This window comes from Lactuca virosa, chromosome 5 (genome assembly GCF_052849685.1).
Source record: "Lactuca virosa cultivar CGN04683 chromosome 5, Lactuca_virosa_CGN04683_v6, whole genome shotgun sequence".
Classification (NCBI taxonomy): Eukaryota; Viridiplantae; Streptophyta; class Magnoliopsida; order Asterales; family Asteraceae; genus Lactuca; species Lactuca virosa.
The window spans coordinates 77569735-77585421 of record NC_136430.1 but is presented as its reverse complement, the minus strand read 5'-3'; positions in this window follow the sequence as shown (position 1 = coordinate 77585421).

Below are 15687 nucleotides of genomic sequence, written 5' to 3'. Positions count from 1 at the left end.
TTGATAAAGAATCCGCACTATCTCTTGAATATTTGACAAGATAGTCTTATATGTCAAGAGGATAGTGGGAGTCTTAAAGACCCTAAAAAGAATTTCAAGAACTAATCAAGAATAAAACCTAAGGTTCTTCACTAGCACACGACTTGAGGTTTATAACCTATCGTGTTGACATATTCTGTGCCCATTCCAGTTAAAGTTGGCTTTGCATAGGAGTTCTGAAAGTTCTTAATTGGTTGCATAACAACTTGGAAGCAATGGCAGGCCCTGTACTGCCAGGTGGCAAGAAGTTAAGATTGCATAAGTTCATTCCATATGAGTTTGGATTTGTCATTATCCTTGTCTTGTGACTATGGTTTTGACGATTCACATGGATAAGAACACATACACCATAAAATCTAAGGGTCATAAGGTTTCTCTCCGATTCATGAAAATGATGGTGAGGAAACACTTCCACCAAGTAGATTTGAAGCAGATGGCAAAAGGTCTAATCAATTGAGACTATGATTACTGCATCCCTTTTCATAGTTATGAAATTGTTTAGACACACATGCATGCTATCTAAGGAAAGTTGTATGATTTTGATAAAGTTTTATCAAAGCATCTCGTATAAGAAATCTGAACTTTGGTAAGAAAGTCAATAAAGTATTGATTTCTAGAAGTCCAGCTGATTTCTGAGTACATGTCAAAGCTAGTGGGAGCATAAGTGTTATGCTAATAATCATCACGTTAGTGGGAGCATGATAATTATTGTTAGTGTTGCAAGTTAGCAATGTTAATTATATAAAACAAAAGTTTCAATTTGTGAGGCTGCAGGGATTGAAAAAGTTGTTTTGCTATAATTAAGGGAGAAGATATACTTCATTTCAGTTCTAAAGGCTTAGATTGAGACCTTAATCATCTTTAGTCAAGAATATATATATGAATTTCATGTTGGATTGGTTCAACTTAAGGAAATTCTATATATTGCGTTCTCAAAATTCGATTATGATTACGGCATCCCTCTTCATAGTCAAATTTTGAAAACATGGCAAATAAAAATATTGTAGCAAAAGACTGTCTAGAATCATGTCTTTATGTGAGACATCATGAATCGTGTACCATTTGCTTTGGGTACAGGATCGATTGCATGTGCTATAATATTTGTCATTTCTAAATTTTTCCAAATGCCCAGAGGCATTAAGAAGGGAAAAGTCTAGAATTGGATATGACTAAAATGATTAAGCAATTGTCGAGGACAATCCGAGGTTTACCAAAGATTGGTTGCTCAGGGACAGTTGGAAGTATAGTGCTAATTTTGGAAGGACCATATTGACATATTCCGAAAAGAGGCATCTCTTATTCAGAAGTGATAGTCAAAATGAGAATATGGAGTTGTCTCCATAGGTGGAAGTTATCTGTGTAAGATTAGAAAACTTAATGCAAGAAGCATGTCCAAAGCAATGTACTTTGAATATGAGACTTAGTTTCCATGGAGTTGATCTCTATTAGAATACCTTATAATGACTGTTGACAAGTCTTTGTGACTTTGTAGATATTCATTACAGGAGGGTCAGTGCATGTAAGTTTAAAATCTAAACAGATTTCGATAAATGATAGGAATTTGAAATTCTCACATTTTTCGATAAGGATTTGTGAGTGTGAAATTAGAATCATTGAAATTATGTTCAATTGGTTTATTTCACAAAGTAAGGATCATAGACAAACATAGAGTGCATACTTGGTGTATGGCAAAGCTATTGTTTAAGAAAAACATAGTGTACATGCTTGGAGCATGGGACAACTAGTGTTTTTAATTCAAGTATAAAGTTGATAAAACCGAAACAATGAATAATGAGTAATCAGTATGGTGATAAATAAAAGTGTTTATTTATATTCATAGGGTTTGATACCATATTTGAATCATTTATTCTTGTGTTTCACTTTGCATGTTTTGACTTCCAGAATAACTAAGTCGCTCTTCCTGAATGATTAAGTTATTCAAACCATCCACAGTCGGTCATATGTTGGAAGTAGATATGAATCAAGACTGTCATGGGTTGGTTTGTAGAGGTCCAAGTTGGTGGACAAAGTGGTGCTACAACACTCATGAGTGCTCATAAGTTCTGAGTATTGGATTCAACCCGCGCTCATTTGAATCACTTCATGGATTTTATCACGAGTGATCATGAGACGATAATATCTTATATTCTTCAAACCTAGAGATATGAGTTGTTACTATGAGTTGGTTATACATTGATTGCACGAAAACGCATTTGGTAACTCGATGTTATAAAACGTGCCTTTGTGTATGATTCAACAAGTAGTAGAACAAGCCATATGAGTCGAAGTTTATCCATTCCTTTTACCTTCGGGATAAAAGCAATATATGTGGGCCCCTCGATGATTTAGCGATGACACATGTGAGTGCTTGGCCAAGCCAGGACTGATTTGATTTGTTCAATCAGTCAGTCATCATAAATCGAAAATCGGGAAACAACAAATGGACAGAGAGAATGATTATAATCCATGTCTCAGTCCATATGATATCCAGAATGGAGGAATATATGATCCCTTATCTAATAGACAAGTCATTGACAAGGTCAGAGTTCGACAGCAGCTTTAAGAGCTACGAATGCCAGTTAGGTTTTGAAGTCATACTCAATAATAGTTTTAGACTTATCAAAGTGGGAGACTGTTGGATTAATTTCTAAGTCCATAACTATATTTGGTATGTACTTGACCCGACCCGGCATGGTCCATTTGGGTTGCACTTCACCGCACAATTTATATGGATAGTCTTTTGAGAATAGTATATTTATGATTTATATTAATATATTATAAGTTCTAATATATTAATATGGAATCATATTATTTAATTAGTATTGATCAAGAATTAATTTAGAATTAATTAAGTGATCAAAAAGAACTAATTAAATATGGACTCTTATATATATGGAATGGGCCAAGTTCATTTAGGTTGGGCTAAGCTTTCATGGATGGTCCATGGAGCTTTTAACCCATGGATCCTATGTAAATGAAAGGTCATGGGTATTAGGGTTTACATGGATGTAACCCTAATCCTCCATAGTATATAAAGGGGTCCTTGGCTCACAAAATTGGCACAAGTGTGTGAAAATAAGGGTGGGCCGATTTTAGTGTGCATACATATTCTCTCAAGTTCTTCCAAGGTGTTTTGGTGATTTGTGATTCCATTTGAGGCTTCCACACTATTGGGGCTAAGCTCTTAAAGCTTGAAGACATCAAGCTACATCAAAAGGTATGTCATCTAACTAGAACTTTGTAGTATAGGTGCTTCATAATATGCTAGTTAGGATGAAACCTTGGAATAGTTAATATTTGCATGTATAATAGACAAAACATAGATCCAAGGTTTATAGGGTTGCATGTACACCATAGGAGTGTTAGAATGCTCAAAACCCAACAGAGCCATCGTATTTATAGGGGTGTTGTGGGGGGGTCTACTCTTCACTAACGGTAAACAGGTTTACGGTCGTAAAGGAGTTTACGGCCGTAAACACGTTTACGGTCGTAATCTCATTTAGACCGCAAATGCTTGATTTTTCGAGATATTCGGGTTTCCGCGCGATTTTTGGTTCCAACTCATAAATAATTTAATTAAATATAACTAGATTATTTTCTAAACCAAAAAGTTTGACGGAAAAGTTAACAAATTCGAAATTTTATTAACGAAACTCGCGTAACGGAAACGGACAAAGTTTCGGGTTGTCACATCATCCCCCCGTTAGAGGGAATTTCGTCCCGAAATTCGAACATAGAATACAAATCATGGATTAGGAAAGAGATGCGGATATTTCTGCTTCATCTGATCTTTGCACTCCCAAGTGAATTCAGGTCCCCGCTTGGCATTCCAGCGAACCTTCACTATCGGGATGCGACTTTGTTTCTTTCGTTTGATTTACCGATCCATGATTTCGACAGGTTCTTCCACGAAGTTGAGGTTCTCATTGATTTCAATCTCGTCGAGAGGCATCACAAGTGTCTCATCGGACATACACTTCTTTAGGTTCGACACGTGGAAGACAGGATGGATGTTGCTGAGCTCTCGGGGTAACTGAAGTTTGTATGCCACGGGACCGATCCTAGCAAGGATTTCGAACGGTCCAATGTACCTTGGGTTTAGCTTTCCACGTTTCCCAAAACGTATCATGCCTTTCCATGGTGAGACCTTTAGAAGGACACGGTCACCAACCTGGAACTCCAAGGGTTTTCGTCTCTTATCGTCGTAGCTCTTTTTTCTATCTCGTGAGGCTTTCAGTCGTTCTCGGATTTGTATAATTTCCTCAGTTGTTTCTCGGATGATCTCAGGACCAGTGAGAGTACTGTCGGGGGCTTGACCCCTGGCTAGCTGCGTGTCACCCACCTCAGCCCAGCACAGAGGGGATTTGCACTTACGGCCATAGAGGGCTTCAAACGGCGCATCCTTGATGCTGGTATGGTAGTTGTTGTTGTAGGAAAATTCAACCAAAGGAAGATGAGTGTCCCATGACGCGCCGAAATCGATGACGCAGGCTCTCAACATGTCTTCCAAGGTCTGAATTGTTCTCTCACTCTGTCCATCAGTCTGCGGATGATAAGCCGTGCTCATATCCAATTTAGTTCCAAGAGCCTTCTGTAGTGATTGCCAGAATCTCGAGGTAAACCAGCTATCTCAGTCGGAGATAATAGATGCAGGTACCCCATGAAGGCGAACTATCTCTTGAATGTAGATTCGGGTGAGTCTCTCCATCTTGAAGTTTTCTTTGATTGGTAGGAAGTGGGTGGACTTCGTTAATCGATCGACAATTACCCAGATGGCATCGTGCCCACTCGGAGATCTGGGTAACTTGGTGATAAAATCCATGGTTATCCTTTCCCACTTCCACTCAGGTATTTCCGGCTGTTGAAGTAGACCTGAGGGCTTCTGATATTCGACCTTCACCTTGGCGCAAGTCAGGCACTTGCCCACGAAGGTAGCGATCCCTGCTTTCATGTTTGGCCACCAATAGAGCTGTTTGAGATCCAAGTACATCTTATCCGAACCTGGGTGAACGGAGTATTTCGTCTTGTGAGCCTCATTCATGACAACGTCTCTATACCCGCCGAACTTTGGGGTCCAGATCCCGTTCATGAAATAGTACGCTCCGTCTCCTTTGTCCTCCAAGTTCTTGTACATTCCTCGCAGTGACTCATTTGCCACGTTCTCGGGTTTTAAGGCTTCCAGCTGAGCCTCTCTGATTTGCGCGGTTAAATGGGAATTGATGGTCATTGTTAGTGCCTTCACCTTACGTCCTGAATACTCCTTTCGACTGAGGGCATCTGCTACCACATTGGCCTTTCCGGGATGATAGCGAATTTCGCATTTGTAGTCACTGAGTAACTTTACCCATCGCCGTTGTCTCATGTTTAACTCCTTTTGATCAAAAATATGTTGCAAGCTCTTATGGTCGGTGAAGATAGTGCACTTGGTTCCATAGAGATAGTGTCTCCAGATCTTTAACGCAAAGACCACTGCTCCCAACTCTAAATCGTGAGTTGTGTAATTGACTTCGTGTGTTTTCAACTTCCTCGAGGCATAGGCAATGACCTTTCCTCTCTACATGAGCACACACCCTAGGCCCTAATTGGATGCATCACAGTAGACAACGAAGTCTTCTTTCCCTTCGGGCAGGGACAATATAGGTGCGCTGCATAGGGCCTGCTTCAATGTTTGAAACGCAGTGTCTTGCTTGACTCCCCAACTAAAGGTTACCCCTTTTTGCGTCAGGGTAGTTAAGGGCTTAGTGATTCTGGAGAAGTTCTGGATGAACCTGCGATAATAGCCCGCGAGACCGAAGAATTGCCGGATTTCTGTGGGTGTCTTTGGTGCAGACCAGTTCTCAATCGCCTTGATCTTGGAAGGGTCCACGTGTATTCCTTCCTTGCTAATCACGTGTCCAAGGAAATTCACCTTCCTGATCCAGAATTCGCACTTCGAGAATTTCGCATATAGCTTTTCTGCCCTTAATGTTTCCAACACCTGCCTTAAGTGTTGTTTATGATCATTCTCACTCCGCGAATAGACAAGTATATCGTCGATGAACACAATCACAAACTTGTCTAAGAAAGGGCGGCACACCCGATTCATCAGGTCCATGAATACTACCGGTGCGTTGGTTAGACCAAAGGGCATTACTACAAACTCGTAGTGTCCATAGCGAGTTCGGAATTCTGTTTTGGGCACATCATTCTCATGAACTCGCAACTGATGGTACCCTGATCTCAGATCGATCTTTGAGAAATAACTGGCTCCCTGAAGTTGGTCGAAGAGATCGTCGATTCTGGGTAAGGGATATCGGTTCTTGATGGTCAGCTTATTCAGCTCTCGGTAGTCAATGCACATCCGAAAGGATCCATCTTTCTTTTTCACGAGTAAGATCGGAGCTCCCCAGGGTGAGGAACTCGGCCTTCTGAATCCTTTGCTGATCAGCTCATTGAGCTGACTGGATAATTCTTGCAATTCCGCTGGCGCTAAACGGTAAGGAGACTTAGCTACGGGAGTAGCTCCGGGGATCAAGTCGATACGAAACTCGACCTGGCGTTCGGGAGGGATTCCTGGGAGATCTTCGGGAAAAACATCAGGAAAGTTACAGACTTCGGGGATGCTCTCGAGGTCTCTAACTCCTTGCGTCACGTCTATAACGTGAGCTAGAAATACATGGCACTCCTTTCGCAGATACTTCCGAGCTTTGATGCATGAAATGATACGGAGATTCGAGCTAGGCTTATCTCCGTAACTCATGAGAGCTTCGCCAGAGGGAAGATTGAGACGAATAGCCTTATCAAAGCAAAGAATATCAGCACGATTGGAGCTTAGCCAGTCCATGCCGATAATGACGTCGAAACTCTTGATGGACACAGGAATAAGATTGATAGGAAAAGAATAATTGTCTAGGGTAAGAGTACAGCCTATGAATATGTCGTTAGTGCTCTCCTTCTTTCCGTTAGCCATCTCGACGGTAAATGTTTCGGTTAGAGGTTGGGATTTACATTTGATTAGATGTTTGAATGTATGACTAACAAAACTCCTCTCCGCACCAGAATCGAAGAGAATGCATGCATAAGAGTTGTCAAGGAGGAACGTACCCGTAACAACGGTAGGATCAACAACTGCTTCCTCCTGGCCCATCACTAGAATTCTCCCTGCATTGCCACCAGTTGTTGCCTTGGGGCAGTTTCTCCTGAAGTGCCCAGCCTCTCCACATCCATAACAAGTTTGACCAGCGCCCGCTCCCGGAGCCTGGTTGGTTGGTTGAGCTGGTGTCTTGTAGTATCGAGCTGTGTGTCCTTTCTTTCCACAGCTGTTGCAACTGAACTCACGGCAGAGTCCGTGATGGTGGAAGTTACATTTGTTGCACAGGGGTAGTTTTCCAGCATAACCGCCGGTAGGAGAATTGGTGGTTGGAATAGCAGTGGGAGCAGCAGCAGGAGCAGTAACAGCATGAACTGCCACCATTTGTTGTTTCTTGGAGGGCTCCTGCGAAGACTGACCCTTTCGTTTGTTACCAAACTTCTTCTTCTTCCCACCGCTTTCCTTTTGTGGTTCATAGACAGCTGCCACTTCATCCAGATCGATTCCATGATCGATCAGAGTCTGTGCCAGATCCTTGGCGCTTTCAAAAGTAATTGGCCTAGCAGCCAAGACATTCCCCTTTGTTGGTTGTGTCGGTCCCCATATGTACCTTTCGATTTTCTTGCTTTCCGGGGTGACCATTCCCGGACGGAGAAGCGCCAGATCACAGAATCTAGCAGTGTAGGCAGCAATGTCAGAACCCTTCATCTTCAGGTTCCAAAGTTCGTGCTCCAACTTTTGCACTTCGCCCCTCGGGCAGTACTCAGCGAGCATGAGCTCCTTCAATCTTTCCCAACCCATGGCATTAGCCACTGGCAGGGTTAGGGTTTTGACTCGACCATTCCACCAGGTCAGAGCTCTGTCGGTGAAGGTGCAGGCGGCGAACTTCACCTTGTTTGCTTCAGAACAAACGCAAATTTCGAAGATGGATTCGAGCTTCTCGAACCATCGAGTCAGGGCGATGACACCTCCATTTCCGTCGAAGGACTTGGGTTTCGCAGTCATGAAGTCCTTGTAGGAACACTCTTTTTGATGTCCCTGACTTCCATCTTGTCTCTGGGGGTCGGTTCCACCTCCAGTACCACCAGCGTTCACTTGTGCCATTGCTGCAGTCACGGCAGCTGTAACTGCTGCCTGGACCATGACAGGGTCGAACTGAGGGGGTGGTGGTGGTGGCGGAATGTCGTCGTTCCTTCTGATGGGTCTTGGTCGAGGAGGCATCTTGTTCTAGAAACAATCAGGAAGAAGAGGATGGTAAGTCCTCGAGATATAAAAACAAAATATATCTCATCCTGATAAACAAGTGTTCTACCAAGCGATAAGCAAGAAAGGTTACTAATACAAGTAAGTTATCGCTTAAGGAAGGAGAGGTAGCAACACTTAGAGTGAATCTGTATACTGAGTTTGGTTCTAGCGAAAATACTCCTATAGTATTTTATGTGAGATGATTTTGGTAAGTTTTAGGCCTGCTGTAGCACCACAGTCACTCCCAAACACATGTTGGTCATGTCTCGACTGAATATAGTTGATCAGGCTATATTCACCCTAGACATGATTACATAACTTCCCAGGTTTAACCGCAGTGTTCCAACATCCAAATACTTTTGTTCTGTTCTACTAACGACACGAATTTTGTTATGTATGCATGCTCGTATACTTTTATAAAAATACTTTATATTTTGAAAGTATACTTTCACCGTAGAGCACTTAGGCCCCTTAGTGTTTATAGTTGTATACCACGTAAGGTTCGGTATACTAGTTCGCTATAAACAAGGGCTCTGATACCAATCTGTCACCCCCCGAAACCGATGGCGGAAACATTCCGGGGTGGAGGACGTCATGTAAAGCATCACAACCAGTGAATAACATCAATCATAGCAACACAACCATTACAGAAAATACTTAAGTAAAAATGTTTACATCAATTCTGAAACTTGTTTGAATTACATCATATAACTTGTATGAATATAACATTAAACTCTTATTGCTTCAACTCTTCAAAAACCCAGCAGGCACATATAACTTGGACTATGGAAAGGTCTCTAGTCATATCAAGCATGGTTATACGACTCACAATATGTATAAATCACCTAATTTACATGTGCCTGCTGGGTTTTTGAAGAGTTGAAGCAATAGTCCAAGTTAACCTAATTTACGTGTGTATGGTTCGGTTATCTCGGAATTGGACTATGGAAAGGTCTTCAAAAACCCAGTATGAATTGGACCTTGGATATGACTAGAGACCTTTCCATAGTCCAAGTTAAATTAGTATTTTACCCATTGTTATGATAGAGTATGAGTCGTATAACCATGCTTGATATGAAACTATAAATATGAAATCGTAAGAAAAAAGCTAGTGATTTCCCCAAAGTACCACATACCCTACATATCATTGGGCCTAACCCGCGCATTGGGCCCATTCCATAATAATGGGCCTAGTCCGTCCTACTCAATAGGCCCAACACAATATACAAATGGGCTTAGCCATCATACAATAGGCCCAATCCAGCCTATAATGGGCCCATCCCTCATCTGAAATTGGGCCAAGCCTTACATGCATGCCCTTGGGCCTAACCCATCATACAAATGTAAGAGTCACAAAGACAGCTAGCATCCTACATAACATATCCTAGTAGGCCGACATTGGTGCCTTTGAACTACGGGTACAGTGAGGAGACTCACCTCTATCCGAGATAACCGAACCACACACACGCTGTTGCTACCAGGATCCTCACACTAAACATATCCAAAAATCATTCCTAATTAATAATTAAGACAAGCATCCATAGTCCAAGGTCCAATTCATACTCTATCATAACAATGGGTAAAATACTAATTTACCCTTCCCACACCTGGCCAACAAAAACAAGGCCAAACCCAAAACAACCGAAGTCCCAAAAATGGACCAAAAGCCCATCTCGTGAGTATGCCCCGCGTACCACCTTAGTACGCCCGACATACTTCACTGAAGCCTACTACGCGCAACGTACCAGGATGGTACGCCCAACGTACTACTCTACTACCCAAACTCAACCCCAAGCTTCTCAATGTCTTTAGAAAAAATGTCTAATTCCTAGATTTGATTCATTTGGGACTTCCTAAGTCATAAAGTTCCTGACTTTATGACTTTGCAAGGATTAATGGTGTCCAAACCAAAGCCCTAAATCCATAATTTCATCAAAAGGCCACTAGCCCATGCATGGAAGGATAATACTCATCAAGATCTAATTTTTATGACTTAATGACCTTAATAAGGACCATGAATGAGGTTGAAAGGTTCTAGAGTAACTTCTACTCACAAGAACCACAACCATGGGACCAAAACATGACAAATTATAACCCAAACTAGATCTACATCAAATAGACATCAAGTTTGAAACTTTATACCTCCAGAAGATAGATCAAGGTGAACAAGGCCTGGATCTACAAGCTCCAAGACAACCAACACTTCTCCAATGAGTTCATTCTTCTCCACGGTGCACCAAAACACTCCAAAACACACAAAAGGCTCAAAATCTTCACAATGGGACTAGGTTTTCAAGATAAATGATTTGGGCAGATGGAGGCTTAATATAGAGAGAGTTTCCAGAAGTTAAGTTGCTTAAATTGGGCTTAAAGGCTCAAAATTAGCATTTGAGTTTGTGCTGCGTACGCCCAATGTACTCCTGGTACATTTTTCTTTATTTATATTAAAAGTTGAAATTAAACTCATTGTTGACATGTCTTTTAATCCCTTGTAATAAATGTGTCCTAGTCTAGCCTGCCATAAATCAAATTTATCAAAAGTATTGCTAGAACTAGAAGAAGACATGCAAACATAATTATCATAACTAGGATAATTTATGATGAGTTGAAAAATAACTCTTAAATCGATTAGATCTTCAACAGGCTAAACAATAAAAGCAAACAAACACAGCAAACACGATATAGAATCAAGTAATGCTTAATGATTCAAATGTAGTCACGCCTCAGCAGAGCTCGATAAAGAACTTCCACTGTAGAGGCGAGCTAGGGTTTGTAGTACAATTATCAGAATAATAAATGAAGCGCTACCAATAAAGGATGCATGCATGCACCTTAAATACTAAACCCTAATAAAACAATCATGGTTGGACAGGCCCAAACTGGATAACAAAACTAGGCTAAGGACCGAACCCAAGGACGCAACACTTCTAGACCCAACAATCTCCCCCTTTGCGTCAAATGGGGCGAGACTTCACTTCGGTGGAGGTTAAGTAGTTCACTTCATAACCTTGAACAATTTTGGAATAATGGCAAGAAGAGTTTGTCTGAAAACCATATACCACCGAAGCATATATGAGAACAGCTTCTTGTCTGCTTCACTATTTTGATCACACCCATGGATAAGCTTAAGAATGTGCTGCAAATAGGGATTGGAGAATAGATGTTTGTCAGCCAGAGCAAATAAGCATCTTTGACCTTCGCCTCTAAGAAACATGACAGTGTGAGACTGTAGATCAATTTTTCCCTTCACCATCAGCTTTGTGTCACGAGCCTTCCCAACAGGCTTGATTATGGGTCTCTTGCGTATAGTAGTGGCAATCTCTTGATCCATCTTCACCACTTCACGAATGTAACACACTAGCATATGCTTAATGTGATCAATGATGGGCTCATATTCTTTCTGATAGGTGAGTAGGATGTTATTCAGAAGAATCCAATCGTGTGGATTCAGATTTGGCAGATCAGCAAGGGAAATCATATGGACCGAACCATGTGATCCTCGGGTCACATTGAACTTGACGTTATTGAATTTCCCTGCTGCAGTAGGTTTCAGCACCTTAATTGTTGTGATCTTCTTGTTACTCCAGGTAAGGTACTGAGGTTGAGAGAATTCATGATAATACTCAAGTAAGTCTTGATCAACCTTCAGGTCAGGAGAAGGAACCGCCACTGTAGGCTCGAAGCAGTGAAAGATGAAGGCTTTACGAGTGATTGGCATGTCAAATTGAGAATCTTTAGAATTCTTGACATGAAATGAAAGAACGGGCTCCAGCCAGTGTGAACTTGGAGTTTCAATAACCTCCTTTCGTAGCCTTTCCAACGTCCACAGAGGAAACATCGATTTCCTCTGATTAAGCAGATTCACTTTTCTTATCTCATTCTCCTTATTAATGTCATCAGTGACTTTTTCTTTAATTTCTTGAGCAGTGGGCTTGACTTTGAGAGGACTTGGTTTAGAAACTGTTTCTTCAATAACAACATCATCCTCATCATCAGTATCATCAACAATTCCTTTTCCCCTATCCTGCATGCCCGAACCTGAAGCTTCTTTTCCCTTCGGTTCCGTAACCACTTTCGGTTTCGGTTGTTGAGGGTTCGGTTGATGTGGTTTCGGTGGTTGATATGAAGACTTCGACTCTTCTCCCCCTTGTTGCGGAGAGACAACGGACTCCGGAACACCCTCTATCCGGCTTAGAATATAGAGAGTAGGCCGTAACTTCTCAGCCAAATGACGTCGAACCGTGATGGTGAGAATGGAACCGTAGGCTTCAAGAAGATGAAGGAGAATAGAGTGAACATTACCAACAGAGCTTTTAACCACAGACCGCTCCGAACGCAGTGCTTCAAGATCCTTGTTCGCTTGATTGAGCTTGAGAGTCTGGGTTTTGAGTTGAGTGGTCCTCAGAGCAAGTGCATCCATCACTTTGTTTTACAAGGCAAGATCTGCCTGAAGTTTATCTAAACATTCTGAGACAGAAGCCTGATATTTGATGTGATCAGAGGTGAGGTCCTTGCGAAGCACCTTAAATAGCGATTTCTCTTGTTGAAGAGATTGAGTGAGGGACTCAACCGAGGCATTGACCTTGTTAGCATTCTGCTCTGCAGCGCCCTATAAAGATTCAAGGAAAGTATTTGCGTAAGAAATTAGTTTATCGACTTTTACGGTCGCATCCGTGCAAGATTTTGTTCAAGCATCAATAGCAGAAGTGGCTTTTGTAATGGAAGATTCGTGTTCCTTGACCCAGGTGGCCATCAAGCCTTTTATAGCAGACTCAGAGGAGGAATCCTGAGTAGAGGAGGAGGCCATCAGTTTATCTAGCTTTTCATTCAGCTCCTTGAGATGGCGTTTGGTGACAGGGGCATCATCATCATCATCGCTTTGCACCTTGTAGGGACTGTAGTAAAAGGTGTCATATTCAACATTATCACCACCAAGAACGGTATTGGTCTTTGTCGATTGGGTAGGTGATGGAGGTTTGGTAGTAACAGGGGTTTCGGGTGATGAGGTACGAACCCCCGTATCAGATACGTTGGTCTGTACTCCAGTGGCGGTTGTTGTTGTAGCTTCAGATAAAATAGGTGTAGGAATGGTAATGGTAGAGGAAGGTTGAGATGTGATTATGGGGAAAGTATGAGGTAAGGAAATAGGAATGGAAACAGGTGGAGGAGAAGGTTCTTGGGAGCGAACATGTACCTCTGGTGTAGGCGAACGAGGTGGTGTACCACCACGAGCCGAACCTTCATCATCTAAGCTTTCGCTCTCAGATTCGCTGGGAATGGTGGGTTGATGACCAGTAGGCACGTACTCGGAGTCGGAGTTGTAAAGAAATGCATCAGCAGGCGTGGGTATAGAAACCGTTTCAAATTCACGCGCCTTCTCGACCTTATCTCTTATTCAAATTTCGAACCGTTTCAACTTCATGCTGACTCACCCTTATTTGATTTTTATTATTAAAATAAATCAGCGTCACATCCCTTCGCGTTGTGGAAATCAACTGTCGTTTCTCCATAATTAAGGAGATCACCATATCTGGTAGAACCGAAAGCACAAATCTGAAAATTGCTATTAGAACCACGAACAAGAATTTTGAAAATCATAAAGACTTTCGTGCAAGAGTGCGCCAATGATAAAGAAATAAAGCAAAATTTTTGTGGGATTTAAGTGATGTCTATTTAGACATGAAACTGATGATCCCGAGCACGAATCTCTTCCATCAAAGTCAAGAGAGACTGAGAAGTGTCTGTGTGGTTTCCCGTGAAATACGATCAAATGTTTGTAAAGAAACATTATAAGGCATCTTTTCAATTATAAGCTTTATAAGGTGGCTTACCTTCAACCGAACCTGGATACTTGAAATAAGACCGAAAGTTGGGTGAAGTACTTGTGAAACCGATGTGGTTTGTTGAACAAGTAGGTTTGAAAATATAATAAGTAACTGGAAAATAGTAAGAAATCTCAAAAAAAATAAACTGGATCTTATAGGAAGAAACGTCCTGGTGTGAGACAGTTTCATAAAGATCACGCAAAAAGAAAAAGAGATTTCGTGAAGGAACAAGTAATAGCTTGAACATTAGAGCGTCCACCGTCAATGCATTCAAGGTGTTGGATTTTGGGTTTCACTTAGCACGCGGTAAACGAAACTAAGATCATCAACACAGAGATTGTGTAACCATAAACCTCAGTGGTAATTGTTGAGAGTCTCAAGGGTTACTTTTATGAAGCGAAACTTAAATGAAGAAATGTGAGGTGGTTAAGTAACTGAAAGTACCTCTGCTATATTAGAAGGACAAAGCGCAAAACTCTTAACTCACTATGAGAAGAGTTAGGTAGCTCGTGACTTGAGTGATTTAAGCAGCCTGATTTGGAAGAAATGATTGGTGTTTATCGGATAATTAAGGCTTCACTCAGAGTCAAGGAGGCTTCGGTCTACATACAGCAGCATGCTTCTAGGGACACTTAGCTAGTACAAAAAGAAGAAGAGTATACCTGCCCCATTATCATCGTGTTTCGCATCTGTGAACTTGATATTAGACAATTGATGTGTAGAATAGAGACATTAGATAAAAACAAAAGAAAATATAGAAATATGTTTGAATTTATGATTTTTCCGAAAAATAATAAAAACAGAAAAGAAAATATTTTTGAATTTTTGGATTTTCTGAAAAAGAATAAAAACAGAAAATAAAATATTTTTGAATTTTTGGATTTTCTGAAAAAGAATAAAAACATAAAAGAAAATATTTTTGAATTTTTGGATTTTCTGAAAAAGAATAAAAACAGAAAAGAAACTGAAGATAAACACTCGAAAGAATAAGAAAGCTTTACAAGATTATACAACCGAAACCATCCCTTAGAATGGATGAAGAGAAATAGACCGAGCGTTCGGTTCATTTCGGTTCCCAAAAATTTAACAGCCGAAATAGACCGAGCGTTCGGTTCCTTTCGGTTCCCAAAAGTTTAAGAGCCGAAATAGACCGAGCGTTCGGTTGATTTCGGTTCCCAAAAATTTAAGAGCCGAAATAGACCGAGCGTTCGGTTCATTTCGCTTCCCAAAAATTTAGGGGCCGAAATAGACCGAGTGTTCGGTTCATTTCGGTTCCCAAAAATTTAAGAGCCGAAATAGACCGAGTGTTCGGTTCCCGAAAATTAAGGAGCCGAAATAGACCGAGCATTCACTTTATTTTGCTTTTTCAATTTTAGTGAGTAGAAGGAGGTTTCGGTGCTGACTCAACTTCCATCATTCGTAAGCCTTGGAGTATTTTGTTAAAGCTTGCTTTTGGTAAGGTCTTAGTGAAGATGTCAGCCAATTGATTTGAGGACCGAACGAAGTGAA